This window comes from Erpetoichthys calabaricus, chromosome 1 (genome assembly GCF_900747795.2).
Source record: "Erpetoichthys calabaricus chromosome 1, fErpCal1.3, whole genome shotgun sequence".
Lineage (NCBI taxonomy): Eukaryota > Metazoa > Chordata > Cladistia > Polypteriformes > Polypteridae > Erpetoichthys > Erpetoichthys calabaricus.
Genome location: NC_041394.2, coordinates 350,825,918 through 350,843,091, shown reverse-complemented (window position 1 = coordinate 350,843,091; position 17,174 = coordinate 350,825,918). Strand labels below are relative to the sequence as shown.

Here is a 17,174-nt window from a genome sequence, read left to right as displayed (position 1 = left end):
CAATCAAGAAATCACTTAAATAGGAGCTGCCTGACACAGAGAAGTAGACCAAAAGCACCTCAAAAGCTAGCCTGTGTGAAAAAGTAATTGCCCCCTGAACCTAATAACTGGTTGGGCCACCCTTAGCAGCAATAACTGCAATCAAGCATTTGTGATAACTTGCAATGAGTCTTTTACAGCGCTCTGGAGGAATTTTTGGCCCACTCATCTTTGCAAAATTGTTGTAATTCAGCTTTATTTGAGGGTTTTCTAGCATGAACCGCCTTTTTTTTAAGGTCATGCCATAGCATCTCAATTGGATTCAGGTCAGGACTTTGACTAGGCCACTCCAAAAGTCTTCATTTTGTTTTTCTTCAGCCATTCAGAGGTGGATTTGCTGGTGTGTTTTGGGTCATTGTCCTGTTGAAGCACCCAAGATCGCTTCAGCTTGAGTTGACGAACAGATGGCCGGACATTCTCCTTCAGGATTTTTTGGTAGACAGTAGAATTCATGGTTCCATCTATCACAGCAAGCCTTCCAGGTCCTGAAGCAGCAAACCAACCCCAGACCATCACACTACCACCACCATATTTTACTGTTGGTATGATGTTCTTTTTCTGAAATGCTGTGTTCCTTTACCGCCAGATGTAACGGGACATTTGCCTTCCAAAAAGTTCAACTTTTGACTCATCAGTCCACAAGGTATTTTCCCCAAAAGTCTTGGCAATCATTGAGATGTTTCTTAGCAAAATTGAGATGAGCCCTAATGTTCTTTTGCTTAACAGTGGTTTGCATCTTGGAAAATCTGCCATGCAGGCCGTTTTTGCCCAGTCTCTTTCTTATGGTGGAGTCGTGAACACTGACCTTAATTGAGGCAAGTGAGGCCTGCAGTTCTTTAGACGTTGTCCTGGGGTCTTTTGTGACCTCTCGGATGAGTCGTCTCTGCGCTCTTGGGGTAATTTTGGTCGGCCGGCCACTCCTGGGAAGGTTCACCACTGTTCCATGTTTTTGCCATTTGTGGATAATGGCTCTCACTGTGGTTCGCTGGAATCCCAAAGCTTTAGAAATGGCTTTATAACCTTTACCAGGACTGATAGATCTCAATTACTTCTGTTCTCATTTGTTCCTGAATTTCTTTGGATCTTGGCATGATGTCTAGCTTTTGAGGTGCTTTTGGTCTACTTCTCTGTGTAAGGCAGCTCCTATTTAAGTGATTTCTTGATTGAAACAGGTGTGGCAGTAATCAGGCCTGGGGGAGGCTACGGAAATTGAACTCAGGTGTGATACACCACAGTTAGGTTATTTTTTTAACAAGGGGGCAAATTCTTTTTCACACAGGGCCATGTAGGTTTGGATTTTTTTTCTCCCTAAATAATAAAAACCATCATTTTAAAAACTGCATTTTGTGTTTACTTGTGTTATATTTGACTAATGGTTAAATGTGTTTGATGATCAGAAACATTTTGTGTGACAAACATGCAAAAGAATAAGAAATCTGGAAGGGGGCAAATAGTTTTTCACACCACTGTAGACTCCAATTGTATCTAAAACATATAAACGTGCTAACTTGAAAGCCTGGAAAAGCAGGCAGCTATGCTACTGTGTGCAGCCTCACACTCTCACCCTGTTTGTCAGCACCGAGGCCAAGTCCCTAGGAATGAAATCAGGAGGCCTTGAGCATCTGTTGAAGAGAGGAGAAGCACACACCTTTAATAATCAACTCTTAAACTCTTCTGTAGCTCAAAGCCAGCTAGTACAGTTGCCTTCATTTATAATCTAAGGCAGGGGTTTTGAACTCTGATCCTGGAGGGCCGCAGTTGGCTACAGGTTTTCATTCTAACCATCTTCTAAATTAGTGTGCAATTTTGGCTGCTAATTCACTTCTTTTGCCTTAGTTTTAATTAACTTGACTCAGGCACCTTAGTTGTTTGTTTTTCCATAATTAGCAGCCAAACAATAATAAGACATGAAACAAGCCATCACATGACCAGCTCACCTGCGCCCATCACACAATATCCGAATATAAAGAAAGGTGGTGGTCTCAGTAAGGTTGATCTCCGAAGTCACCAAAACATTGCGATGGTGTTTTTAGGAAAAACAAAAAATCAAGTTTTGGAAGTGTCTGCTGTAGCTGAATGAGAGCAGCAACAAGCTGCAGAATTTAATAACGGGTTTAATTAACAGCAAGATTTGGCTTCTCATTAAGAAACTGGTAGGAGTTTGAAGCCCCAGTTTAGCTGGTCATCTGTCAGCACATTTCATTTCTCATTTCTCATTGGCTAACATTTAACGATGAAAAGGATCAATTCAGAGGACTGAATCCTTAAAAACAGGGCTATTACACTGAAGGGAAAAAGAAGTTAATTAGCAGTGAAACCTGGTCACTGATTAGGAAAAGGGTTAGAATGAAAACCTGCAGTCACTGCGGCCCACCAGGCCTGGAGTTTGACATCCATGATCTAAAGAACTGAAAAGTCTTGATATATAAATTTAAATGACATTAAACGTATATGCACTAAATGTGGAAGCTTGCTTGGTTTTCTTAAGTTCAGGACTGTGTGAACTTGTTTAGTCTTTTCTGTCAGCTAAAGGCCACAGCAGCTGTGTTCTCAAAACAAGGTTTGTTTTTCTGTCAGAGAGCACAATGTCCTTGATTCACTGAGGCTTGAAACATAACAATTGAAAAGACAGACAGGCACTGCAAAAGACACAGACCTCATGCCAAAATCATTTGTGGCCTTTAAAGCTGCTTCAAGCATAGGCTTAAGAACTAATAGCTCTAAAACTTATAAGGCGGCACATTGATCTTTAATCTAAATTCTCAATACCTGCACCAGGAGAAGAGAAGCGGGTGAAATAAGAGGTGTGCAATCTTACACAGGTGGAAGGCGTACTTGTTTTATTATTCTGGACCTGCTCAATGGACAGCGGCACAGTACCATTTATATCATGGTACTCAGAATAAAAAGGTAGTTGGCATCTGTGGACTTACTCGGAAAACTCAAATCGTGTGTGGCTTACAAGATCATCATAGTGTCAAGTCAGGGAGCACACAATCTTTCTACTTGACAGATGCAGCAATGTTTTAATAAAGGTGCCCAGAATATTAGTACACCTCATAGTTTTAGGCATCAGTTTTCAAACCAACAGTCCCATTCTGTATAATGGAGTCTAATTATGGGATGTGGTGTGTTGTCTGACACTGATGAAGTTTTTTAAAGTGGAGACTTATAAACATTACAATAAAATAAAAACCTGAATTTTTAGTTATGTTACATTTGCTTTAATGAGAAGGTCTTAGCATTAAAAATAAAGTCAGGAATCTCAGGTTTCTGGGTGAATTTGAACAGAATCAGATGTAGAACAACTCAGAGGCCCCAGAGAAGCATTTTGAAAATCTGTTCTGAGGGTTGACCCACAATGCCTGGTTGGGCTCATCATGTTAAAGCTACATGTAGCAGCGACCACATAGGACTCCGCTGCTTCCTCCTCACCACCATCGTCCAGTGCAGAACAAACAAACAGACGCCACTGGGATATGAGAAGAAAACCAGAGTACCTGTAAAGGGCAGGAACCAACTATGAGAACCTGCATAGACCATAAACAGGCCGGGGTTCAAATTCAGTCTGCTGGAATTATGAGACGGTAACACTAACCACAAATCTCTATTCACTTCCTTTCATCGGATTGGCTGGCCCAGCACTGTTTCAGCCGTGGAATGGGCAAATGGGGGAGGCAGCTTGAAGGATGAGGTCTCCAGGACTCTACACAAATCCAAATCTTATTATGGGATATATCATCTACTGTTAAATTCTGCTCTGTACTTCTAAAATTTATATATCTGTTCTGTGTACTGCATTGTATTGTATTGACCCCCTTCTTTTTGACACCCACTGCACGCCCAACCTACCTGGAAAGGGGTCTCTCTTTGAACTGCCTTTCCTCAGGTTTCTTCCATTTTTCCCTACTAGGTTTTTTTGGGAGTTTTTTCTTGTCTTCTTAGAGAGTCAAGGCTGGGGGGCTGTCAAGAGGCAGGGCCTGTTAAAGCCCATTGTGGCACTTCCTGTGTGATTTTGGGCTATACAAAAATAAACTGTATTGTATCGTACTTCTCTTATACTCATTCACAGGCATTACTGGTTTGGGCTTTAGCAACATACATACATATATATATATATATATACAGTGGTGTGAAAAACTATTTGCCCCCTTCCTGATTTCTTATTCTTTTGCATGTTTGTCACACAAAATGTTTCTGATCATCAAACACATTTAACCATTAGTCAAATATAACACAAGTAAACACAAAATGCAGTTTGTAAATGGTGGTTTTTATTATTTAGGGAGAAAAAAAAATCCAAACCTACATGGCCCTGTGTGAAAAAGTAATTGCCCCCTGAACCTAATAACTGGTTGGGCCACCCTTAGCAGCAATAACTGCAATCAAGCGTTTGCGATAACTTGCAATGAGTCTTTTTACAGCGCTCTGGAGGAATTTTGGCCCACTCATCTTTGCAAAATTGTTGTAATTCAGCTTTATTTGAGGGTTTTCTAGCATGAACCGCCTTTTTAAGGTCATGCCATAGCATCTCAATTGGATTCAGGTCAGGACTTTGACTAGGCCACTCCAAAGTCTTCATTTTGTTTTTCTTCAGCCATTCAGAGGTGGATTTGCTGGTGTGTTTTGGGTCATTGTCCTGTTGAAGCACCCAAGATCGCTTCAGCTTGAGTTGACGAACAGATGTCCGGACATTCTCCTTCAGGATTTTTTGGTAGACAGTAGAATTCATGGTTCCATCTATCACAGCAAGCCTTCCAGGTCATGAAGCAGCAAAACAACCCCAAACCATCACACTACCACCACCATATTTTACTGTTGGTATGATGTTCTTTTTCTGAAATGCTGTGTTCCTTTTACACCAGATGTAACGGGACATTTGCCTTCCAAAAAGTTCAACTTTTGACTCATCAGTCCACAAGGTATTTTCCCAAAAGTCTTGGCAATCATTGAGATGTTTCTTAGCAAAATTGAGACGAGCCCTAATGTTCCTTTTTGCTTAACAGTGGTTTGCGTCTTGGAAATCTGCCATGCAGGCCGTTTTTGCCCAGTCTCTTTCTTATGGTGGAGTCGTGAACACTGACCTTAATTGAGGCAAGTGAGGCCTGCAGTTCTTTAGACGTTGTCCTGGGGTCTTTTGTGACCTCTCGGATGAGTCGTCTCTGCGCTCTTGGGGTAATTTTGGGTCGGCCGGCCACTCCTGGGAAGGTTCACCACTGTTCCATGTTTTTGCCATTTGTGGATAATGGCTCTCACTGTGGTTCGCTGGAGTCCCAAAGCTTTAGAAATGGCTTTATAACCTTTACCAGACTGATAGATCTCAATTACTTCTGTTCTCATTTGTTCCTGAATTTCTTTGGATCTTGCATGATGTCTAGCTTTTGAGGTGCTTTTGGTCTACTTCTCTGTGTCAGGCAGCTCCTATTTAAGTGATTTCTTGATTGAAACAGGTGTGGCAGTAATCAGGCCTGGGGGTGGCTACGGAAATTGAACTCAGGTGTGATACACCACAGTTAGGTTATTTTTTAACAAGGGGGCAATTACTTTTTCACACAGGGCTATGTAGGTTTGGATTTTTTTTCTCCCTAAATAATAAAAACCATCATTTTAAAAACTGCATTTTGTGTTTACTTGTGTTATATTTTGACTAATGGTTAAATGTGTTTGATGATCAGAAACATTTTGTGTGACAAACATGCAAAAGAATAAGAAATCAGGAAGGGGGCAAATAGTTTTTCACACCACTGTATATATATATATATATATATATATATATATATATATATAAAAACACATTCAAATAATCATCCATCCAGGCAATACATATAAATGCATATGTAGTGTTATGTTTCAGAATGTTAGGCCATGTTTTAAAATGCTCACGTCCCGATGTTGGTGGCCAGTTATTATCATTTCATTTATTTTTACAGTCACGTTAACAGAGACATAAAACAGCAGCATGGCTACAGTATAATGTTCTCCAGCTATACACGTATATTCGTTCTCAGCTCGTACTCGATCCGACTTTTCTCCACCATCATGGTCTCCTATTTCTTCAGATTGTTTTTCTCTTTTACCAACTACTGTAGAAGTAAAAAGCCCGACTCCGAACTGATAAAGAAGAAAAGGAAGCAATCATTAAAGCACTGTGGTGGTGTGGAATCATCGCCTCATTGAATTTGGCGATCTGAGAAGGACACGAATGAAGAAAAAAAGGGAAAAGAACGAATAGAATGAGGCGGCGATTTAAAGTAGAAATGGGACTCGATAATGTGAACTGAACGGCAAAGACAGGAGGACTACAGGGGGATTCACTCAAGCAAAGGCAGATGATGGCCTCAATGACACGAACACGCTGTTCGCCTCTCATTTACGTCGCGTGCACTAACTCTGAGTGGAGCAAAGGCAAACTCACGCATGCATAATAATAATAATAATAATATGCGTCCTCAACCCCGGAGAACTTATCCTCTACCTCTCGTTTCGAATCCCGCTTCACTTGCAAAGAAATCGAAAGCAGCCTCTCATCTCGTGCACGGCAGAACAGGCGGTAGTGTGGCTCTTGTCACTGTCTGTCACCGTGGATGACGTCACGCATGTGTTAAACAGATTGGGCAGCACCCGTAAAGTGTGCGATGACGTAGTCTTTCAATACACACGCAACTGGGTCCAGGTAGTCACACACACACCGCACGCACTTAATGATTAGATTACAACTTGCCTGAAGAAGGGGCCTGAGTTGCCTCGGAAGCCTGCATATTGTAATCTTTTTAGTGAGCCAATAAAAGGTGTCATTCTGCTTGACTTCTCACTAAATTCACAATGGCTAAAATGGCACAACACCCTAGTACTACTTTTTCCAGTCACGTAATGGATTATATTTTGATCTAGTGTTGCAGTTTTCCTCTATGGACAAATTGTGTTTGTTTAAAAATATCTTTAGATTTCAATTATTATTAATAAAATTGGCTTTTGTCTTAAGACATCAGGTTTACAAAAACCCAACGTAGCCAAATAAGTTTTATAGAAATAAAAGGTCCTTTTTCAGCAAAAGAAAAGAATGTAACACTGTTCTGCATGGCATTGTGCCGACTGTCCCCCTTAGTGTTAACTGTGACTGTCCACTTGTTCAGATTCTTTAATTCGTTCTCAGTTGTGCAATCAGGTCAGAGGCTGAAGGAATCAAGAGTATAAAGTCACTGGTCCAAATCCTCATTTATTCCAACGGCTATTAATCTTATAAAGAAGTTCAACTTTACATCCACAGACTTAAGTTAAGTGAGTGAGCCGTTATCACTTGAATCAATCAGTCAAATCTAAATGTTAATTTCATTTTTATGTGTGATATGTTTGATCTGTTTATTTTACAGTAAGTGCTTGCTGTTATAGTTCATTTTCATAATATGTTTGTTCTTAGTGATGTGTTTTTAATGTTATTTCAAGATGTCTCTGTAAAACCCGCTGAGAAACCAAACTTACCTATTAAGACAATAAAAGTGAACTTAATTTAACAGCTGTAAAATAAAATATTCTCTAGTAACTGAGCAGTGATACAGAGAGTCGGTTCATTTTTATAAATTTAAAAATCGGGAGTGGTCTCCCCTCGACTTCTCGTATAGTCGGATATGAGGATGGATATTTAAGGAGCAAACCCCAAGAGAATGATTATATGATGTACATTAAAGAACCACCAACAATAAAGCAAATCAAATTAATAACATATTGAACAATTATTATAAAAGTAAAAGTTAAAAAAAAAATCCGAAAAAACGGTAAAGTACCACTTCCGGTTACAGGAAATAGACGAAAAGTTGATAGAAATCTACGTTTTGTACCTAATACTTGTACACACAATTTGGTTGAACTAAGTGAAAGTAAACTCAAGTTATCGTGTTTACACACACACAGACACAATTCCAAAAATAGCATTTTCGGACTCCGGGAGGTCTAAAAGTTTCATTCATCAAAATCTTTTTTTTCAATATTTTATTAAAATCAAAAAAACATTCCATACATGCAAGTCACGTTTAACAAAACTGGTTTAAAACAAATTGACCCCCACCCCCATGAGAAAGAGTGCTAGGTCAGCAGAGTAGCACTTTAATAATAGTAAAAATATGTAAATACATAAAAATAGAGTGCCTTAAAAGCTTATTCTAAAATGTTATTGATTAGATCCTGCCAGGTTTTGAAAAAGTACTGCACAGATCCTCTAAGTGAGAATTTGATTTTTTCCAATTTCAAATAATATTAAACATCAGTTACCCACTGACTTAGAGAAGGAGAGTTAGGATTCTTCCAGTTTGGTAAAATAAGTCTGTGTGCCAATAGTGAGGTAAAGGCAATCACAGTTTGTTTGTCCTTCTCCACTTTAAGCCTCTCTGTGAGCCCACCAAACACAGCTGTTAGTGGATTAGGACACCAAGGATGTCTGAAAGGCACTTAAAGATTTTGGTCCAGAATGATGTTAATGTAGACCTGGGTTTGCATCCCGGGTTCTCCCCGTGTGGAGTTTGCATGTTCTCTCCGTGTCTGCGTGGGTTTCCCCCGGGTGCTCCGTTTTTCTCCCATAGTCCAAAGACATGCCACTTAGGTGTATTGGCAATCCTAAATTGTCCATAGTGTGTGCGTCCTGCGATGGGCTGGTGACCTGCCTTGAGTTTGTTTCCTGCCTTGTGCCCTGTGTTGGGTAGGATTGGCTCCAGCAGACCCCCCGTGACCCTGTAGTTAGGATATAGCAGGTTGGATAATGGATGGATGGATGGATGATATTAATTTGGTACAGGTCCAAAATATGTGGCCCAGTGAGGTTGGAACTTGATTGCAGTGTCCGCAGGTTGGATCTTGCCCTGGAAACATTTTGGACAGTTTTAAGCGAGACAGATTTGCTCGATTTATAATTTTGAGTTGAATAATTGTGTGCTTAGCACATATGGAGCTCGAGTGAATTCTGTGCATTGTTACCTTCCACTCCTTTCCTGAGATGTTGAGTGAGAAATTCTTTTCCTATTGTCCTCTTGGATCTTTAAAAGGAAGGGACTTTAAAAAGTTTTTATATAGTACAGAAATTAAATTTGGAATGTAATTGTTCATAGGATGCAAAGACGTTGTCTATGTGCAGATCTCTAAGTGATTTAATCCGAATGTTTTCCAGACATTAAAAACTGCATATGTTTGTGAGGGTTGAAAAAGGTGGTTCTCATGCAGGGGTGCCACAGATAAGATTCTCCATCTTAAAATGCTTCCTACATTGGTTCCATATTCTGAGTGAGTGAAGCACAATTGGGTTGTTAGTATATTAGCGATGACTTGTACTTATTGGGGGTACAAAGCAGGAAATATAAAGATGAACTGCAGGATTTTATTTCTATTGGAGACCAAGCCTGTGTATGTTTATCTATGTGTGTTCAGGTTTTTATAGCTTGTATGTTTGCTGCCCAGTAATAAAATTAAAAGTTGGGTAGATCCATGCCACCTTCTGCCTCAGGTCTTTGTAGAGAAGCTCTTTGGATGTGTGGATGTTTTGAATTCCAAATAAATGTGGTTATGATTTAATCTAACTTCTTAAAAAATGATTTACAGTTGTGTATTGGATTGTTTTTAAATATTAAAGAGAAGCGTAAGGAAGCAAATTCATCTTAACAATGTTAATTCTTCCAGCTAAAGTGAGATGAAGGGTTGACCATCTATGCAAGTCTTGCTTTAGTTTTTCTATGCAGACAGCAAAATTTTGTTGATAAAGAGCTTTATGTTTACTTGTGACATTTACCCCATGGTATTTAAACTGATCTGTGATAATAAAATGGAAGGTGTCCAATCTAATATTGTGTGCTTGAGAATTCACTGGAAAGAGGTAAAAGTGGTAGAAATGCAGTTATATTACTAAACGTTTCTGAAATTGCTCACAAAGATGAAACCTCACAAACATCAGGATTTAGCAAAGAGGAAACTAATGTTAGCTTGACCAGGTGTGAGGGGGAGGCTAATGTTATAGTAATAAGGAGCAGGAGAAAAACAAAAACACAGAGGCAAGAGGCCCTGTCCCATCTGATGATTTGCGGCAGAAACCTTTTGTGTAGACTCTGCATTATGGGTAAACTCTTAAAAACCCTGGTTCTTTAATAGCAGTTGATGGATCCTTGGCTTGACCAAACACCATTTTATTCTGGGAATGGTTCATTGCATAGGAAGTTGGTTCCTAGTGCTTTGAAAAGCTTTACAAAAAAATGCACTCTTTCATGTTTGATAGGCTAACTAGCAGGAAACGAACAGATTAAGTAAACCTGCTTGTTACTGTATGCAGCGAGAGTCCATTTAATAATCATGAGCCACTGGTATTTCACAAATCTGTGATTATCAATTGATGGTCATTTACTTTATGGAGCTGTCATCTGGATGAGTCTTTTGAAGAGAAAAAAAATATATAGCAGAACAAAACAGCACATCCTACATGACTTTGAAAGGAAACTGAAGCACGCCGAGTAAACCACCAGAAAAACATGCAAATGCAAGGCAAGGAACACCTGGGACCCCATTGCTGCGAGGCAGCAGCACAACCTCAACGGCACCGTGCCCCCACATGTTTAATACCTGCTTTAATCCATTTCATTATGAAAATGATATCAAGTATTTATCTTAGCATTCTAAATGTTCAGGGAGCAGGGATATCATGAAGTGAATGGATTCTGTGTGGCGATCGCTGCCTGCAGCTCCTCTCAGTGCAGGAGGAAACTGAGTTTGAGAAGCACGTAACGATTAACAACTCAGTTGAGCAACATTTAACACAAAGCATTTAATGTGCTACATTAGTTAGAATGGGGATTTGAGAAAATCTAGTGAATTAAACATTCATTTTAAAATTGAAGTTTACAACATGGCAAAGTTAAACTAGAGAGAGTAAAAACAAGGGTTTAAAGAGGAATTGTCGACTCTAATCTCGATATAAATGTCAAGAATAAAGTGGAAATGCCAAGATCAAAGTGGAAATGTCGAGAATAAAAACTTTTTACTTGACATACGCTTTTTTTTCCTTCTTCATTGAGTCCATATTTTTTTTCTCTGTGGCCCTAATACAGTTTCCATAAAGAAGCCATTTTGCCTTTGTGTGTTTTTTTTATTTATTGTTCTGCAGTCTGTTCATATTTATAGGCTACCCTGCTTATATACAGATTGCTAAAATATATTGTTTGCATTTCACTTTGGTGTTTTTTGTTTTTTTTTTTGGTTAAATTGAGTTTCAAGATTTTTTTCCAAAGGAGAAAGGTGATAATTTGAAATGTAATAAAAGAGAGGTTTTCCTGTGTTTTGCCCCACTTTCTAAATATTATGTATGCTGGAAACAACAACAAAACTGCGGTTCACAAATCATTAACAATTAAAGCTTGATTGCAGATTCCAATAGCAACTCACGTCTATGGACCTTCATTTGGAATTCTGAAGAATGCATACATGTCAGTGGTGTCTGCGACACCTTGTTACAGTAGATTTCATTTGATTTGTCTCCGTGTGTGTGTGTGTGTGTAAGAGCTGCTGATGCCCAGGGTCACCTGTGAATCTTAATCAGGCGTTATGCCGAATCCCACCTCTCCCCTTAAATTGTCTGACTTGGAGTAGCAGTCATGATATTTCAATGGCACAATCTACAGGTCAATAGGTGACCACAGATTAAAAATTTAAAGTGATTCTGATCTTCTGGACTGAAGGGTTGTGGGGCTTTTAGCGGTTATTTTGACAGAGGTGGTATCAGCATCCTAAAATTCAGTTCCGCTACAGTTGAGTAATAATACCTAACGCCAAATGCGGAAGCACGCACACTATAAATAACAGTGATCTTATGATCGGTGTAGGCTCTCTTAATAGGACAGAATCAATCAATATCTCTTGTATATTTATCCTAACAAAGATAAAACAATAAGTTTATTGTAATTTTTTTTTGGCTGGATGACACGCGTAGGACTAGGTCTTGGGGGGATGGTGTGAATTCCCTCCACCCCATATTTTTGTCAATGCTTTGAAATACAACCGAGTCTCGATAACGTGAAGTGAACCGGAGGAAAATACACCAGTGAACAACGGCGGCCACATGGAGATTCACTCGAGCAAAGCACGCAGGTGGGCTGACTAACGTGAACGCGCTGCCCAACTCCGATTCCGGTCGCGTGCAGTAACCGAGTGAAGCGAACAAAATCTAACGTGTTCACAAAATGCAGCCCCCAAAACCCCGAGTACTTACCCTCTCTCTGTCGCTCGGTGATGCGATTCTAAACTCGTTCGACTCCTGCTTGAGAGGGGTCTAGCTGCAGACGACACTCTTGTCTAGCTTCGTACTACTTCCTTCTTCTTAGAACAGCATTGCGGCAGAGGGAAGATTGCCTGCCGTCGCTTTTTATGACGTCACGAAACACGTCATCATACAACTTGCTAGAAGTAGTTGAATCGGAGATTAATAAAAGGTAAAGCACCACTTCCAGTTAATGGAAATAGACCCAAATGTTGATAGAAAGCTACGTTTTGTACCCAATACATGTACGCAAAATTTGGTTGACTTAAGTAAAAGCGCACTCAAGTCATCGTGTTTACATTCACGCGCACGCACACACACACACACAGACATAATTCCAAAAATGGTATTTTCGGACACAGGGAGGTCTAAAACGTCCAGATTCAACAAAATCTACACATTTACTCTTCGGACGATTACAATGCTTTCCCTACACGTGGTATACGAGAAAGTAAAGAGGAAATACAATACATTTTTTATTGAAGAAATAAATGCCATGTTTAAAAATAATAAAGTGAAAGATGTGGGGACAATGTTTCTCAAAATTACACACACACACATTTATATATATATATATATATATACTGTATACACATACATACATACACACACACAACGGTGAGAGTCAAATGAGTAGAAAAATCAGTAATCATAAAAATGTATAAAAGGTAACTGCATTTAACTAGAACACAAATACAATGAAAATGGCCATCAATGGGGAGGTGTTAAAAACTATTACGGAAAGGAAACAAAAACATATTTGCAGGTTTTGTATCTTAATATTTAACAAAAAAATGTTGGTCAAGGTTTTGAACGCAGTAAAAGTGAATCATTAAATTTATCAAAAAAAGGGGATAAAACCTCAAAAAGTTATCATCCAGCAATATTCGATAAAAACTTGTTATATTTAAAATGACATTTTTCCTGATTTGTCCCTTAAAAGTTGTTCAGAAATAATATTTTTATATCACCTTTGCTTAGAAGTGTAGCTCAAATTGCGTGACAAAAATATACAGTTACAAAGAAAATTGAAGGTATTATAAAAGTAAATAAGAAGCAAATGGATGGGTCCTTGTCCTTTGTAATAAATACACTGTCTGGTCAAATGACCAGGGACAAAGACAAACTTGCAACCGTCAAGGATGCTGGAGATAATAAACCTCTGGGGGTCCCAACAAAGCCTGCACAGCCCCCTCTGCACATCCCAGCTTACATAATTGTGGCCGTCTCAGTCCAATCGCAATTCCAATTCAGGACATCTTGTGAATTTTTCTTCTTTCTGGCATCACAGGCAGTTGGAGTTGAGTTAACAGATTGCCCACAGGGGGCACCATTGCAATAAACTGGAAAAAGAAAACAGAGAAAAACTGCAGAAGTTAGTGCCCAGTGCAGATCTGACAAATTGTACACAGTACCATTTTTAATCTACTATAACCAATGTAAGGAATTAAGAAAAAGCCAAATTAGAAAAGTGGGCTTGTTGAAGTTTTGATGATTGACATTTGTAGCCTGGCACTTCTCTGTTGGCAAAGCATTCCAGATTTTGTTGCACGAGTACAGAAAGCTGACGTTTTTTATGGTTGATGTTGGAATAAAAAGCAAAGCAATGTTTGAGAAAAGAAATGTTGGGAGCAGACACTCCAAAATACAGGCAGGGTCTAAAATACTCAAACTCTTATTTAATAGAACTTTGAATTCAATTCAATGTGAGACAGGCAGCCAGTGTAATGAAACTGAGATAGTTTTCAAAAAAAAAAAAAAATAGGCCAATACCTCGTGATCACTTGGAAAAGGCACAGCAGATCAGAGCAGAGGTTGAGAATGGAGGATTCTAGAAGTGCCGGGCAGGAGGACCAGCCACTACTTCAACATGGCACACATCTCTCCTTCCTTCTTCTTTAACTGCTGCCCCATAACACGGCCAGACTCTTCCACATCACTGTAACTGTTAAAAACATAAGTCAAAAAAATAAATCAGATGTTCGCTCATTGAGTTCAAACATTAATAAATTGTACCCTTATTTCTTATTCCGCCTCCTTTCTTGGTACACTTGTAGATCAATTATAAACCATCACAATAGATAAAAGGTTTGCTTAAAGTAAAGTCTAACTAATAAAATTATTTTTAAAATTACTATGTTTTTTTTTGGGGGGGGATTTTGAAGGAACCCCAACTTAGTTATCATTATATGTAGCATCATTTTTTTTCTTTTACATTATGCATACAGTAGATATTGAGTTACAATCTTTGTATATCTGAACTTCAAATGTGAATGCTCAGGTGTTGTTACTTACATGAAAACATCTTCGTTTTTCTCTCTTGCCTTAGTTTTAAGTTAAAATTAAGTCTCAGCTCTTTCAGAATCCAACAACAAAGCACAGTAACTTAAGAAAATAAATGTTATTTTGCAAAACAGAACAATATCCCTGTTTAGTGACTGCTGGGACTGATGCTCCTCCATCTCTGTGTTTGTGAGGATTCACACTCTGAGGCTTTCCTGTTTAGAATTAAAAAGCCATGTTAGTTACTGGACAGAGTGAGCAGACATACAGTACAGTATTCAAGGCAGCAAAATATTACGGATCAAGTAATAAATATGGGGAGGCTTTGCAGAAATTGTGCACAAATTACTTCTGAAACTGAAAGCCTCAGTAGTCTTACCTGTAGAAATAGCAAATCTAACATGAACTGCACATCATCCTGAATTGGGAATCTTAAAAGCCGAAGAAAAGAACATCCAGTTGTGTCTCAGAATTCGGGTACACTGGCATCTGTTCAGGCTGATTACCACCGGGTAGGGTCAAGGAAAAAAAAATACAATAAAGGGGCATTGTTTTTCTAACTGCACCAATAAGAAGTAAGTTATTTCTAAGGAGCAAGCCTTCTCCATTATATTCAGTTAAATGTATGTGTGTGTACTCCTGCTAAACCAACAGCTTAAACGATAAGCTAATGACAAGTGACAACAGCCTGTCACTATGCCACATCAGATGCACACCACATGTCTCTGATGGTTTTGGATATAAATTTTAAAATTGCCTGGTCTGTGCCATAGAGGTTTTTTCTACCAAACAATGTTAAAGAAGTCCATTTCAAAATTCTGAATAAATAATACCCAACTAATAAATTAATTCATACGTATGACATTAATATGTCCCTAAAATGTAGTTTTTGTACAAATGAAGACAAATCCCCTCTCACATTTCTTTTACTTCTGCTCCTGTTCTAAAATGTTTTAAAAAGATTTACTGTATTTCTGTCACTGTCTTGAATGACAAAACAATATCTCACTGTTTAATTATTGTTCTTTTTGAAGACTAAGGACTAAGACTAAATTTTGAAGACTAAATGTTGCAAAATGCAGTAACTGTGGTTTCCTTGCTTGGTAAATTTCCTATACATAAGTGTAAAGTTCAGAATATTAGTCTCTCTATTACATCTTTCTGTATGGGCATTAATTTGCTAGAAATAGCTTTAAAAAACAGAAAATAAGTAAAGCAATTAAAACGTGTAAGATTCTGATCTGCTTCATTAACAATTTGTAATGCTATTATCTGCATCTCGCTTTTTTGTAATAACTTAGCTGTTGCTACTCTTGTATGTAATTTAGCCTTCATCATTATATGTTTGTTAACTTTATTATAGATAAACTCTTGTATTGATGTAACCTGATATCATCATAATAAAAAATACTGATGACTTTGGAGAGCACATTTTATACCTGTCGAGTGTCAGACGTGCTCTCCTAATTCTACTCCTAATTCCACTTATCGATTACATTGTTTTGCTTAATTACTAGCATGCCGTTCACTCTTTAAGATAAAAAAAATTTGGACAAATGTTTAAAAAAAACATACCAGCAAATGCTAATTGGGTGTTACGAAAAGAATGACATCCATCCATTAATCCGTTAACCCTAATGCGTAATATACTGTGACTTTTACCTTTAAACCACGAGATTACGAAGGTCGTATTGCAGCTGAAAATGAAAATCCTTATTGCCTTTATCATCAATACGATGCACTTACAAAAATCTGCACGTATCCATTATAAATTTCGCAGACATACGTCGCATTACATTTCGCTCCCTCTTCATTCGACTAGTGTTAAATTTTCCAGGTGACAAATATTCTTTCAAGACGTTATAAAATTCAAAAGTTTCCATCTTTCCCAGTAAGAAGTCCACGTATAGACGGAGATAAACAAAAATGACGCGCAAGTACAATTCAAATCTGACGAGTGACGCGTGTGGTAAAACATTAGACATGCGCAGTACAAATCTGGCAGCGTCGTGAAAGTAATGACGCAAAAGGAAGAAAAAAAAACGCGGATCGGGCACGGTTGTAATAGTAAAGTTCGGGCAGTCACGGCACCACAGATCGGGTAGTGACAAGCTGTAGTGTCTGCGACAGTGTCTTCACTCTCCGTCGCCCTGGATAACGTCACGCGGCTTTTTTGTCGCATTTAATGACGTTACGTGTCACATACATTAGTACGAGTCTACTGTTGACAAGTCAGTCATGAGTGTGGAGTGTTGAAAGACTCGCATCATCAAAAGACAGCGGGTAAGTGCTCGGGGTTTGAGGACGCCAGAGTTACTGCATGCAGCTTGATTCAGAGCCGTGCAACGCGTTTATGTAAATTAATCCAACCTCAGAAACTTGTTCGTGTGAATCTCTCTTTAACCCTTCGCGTGTCTTTGTCGTGCACTGCTCACGGTGACTCCATCTCACTTCAAGTGCCCAGGCACACCGACGAAAGTTCATTCCGTTCTGTTTATTCCTTTACGTGTGTCTTTCTCGGCTTGGCGAATTCGATTTAGGCGACAGTTCCACGCACTCAAACGCAGCTTTG

At 38.8% G+C, this 17,174-nt stretch overlaps 1 protein-coding gene across 1 annotated transcript in view; it reads right to left on the bottom strand.

Moving 5' to 3' along the window:
- LOC127527231 (zinc finger protein 260-like) overlaps nt 1–12,441 on the bottom strand; it is a 33,873-nt gene extending 21,432 nt beyond the window's left edge. The window contains exon 1 of the mRNA XM_051925305.1: nt 12,272–12,441. The gene's annotated coding sequence lies outside the window, so the exon portion shown is untranslated. The remainder of the gene's footprint in view (nt 1–12,271) is intronic.
- Between the last annotated feature and the right edge of the window lie 4,733 nt (nt 12,442–17,174).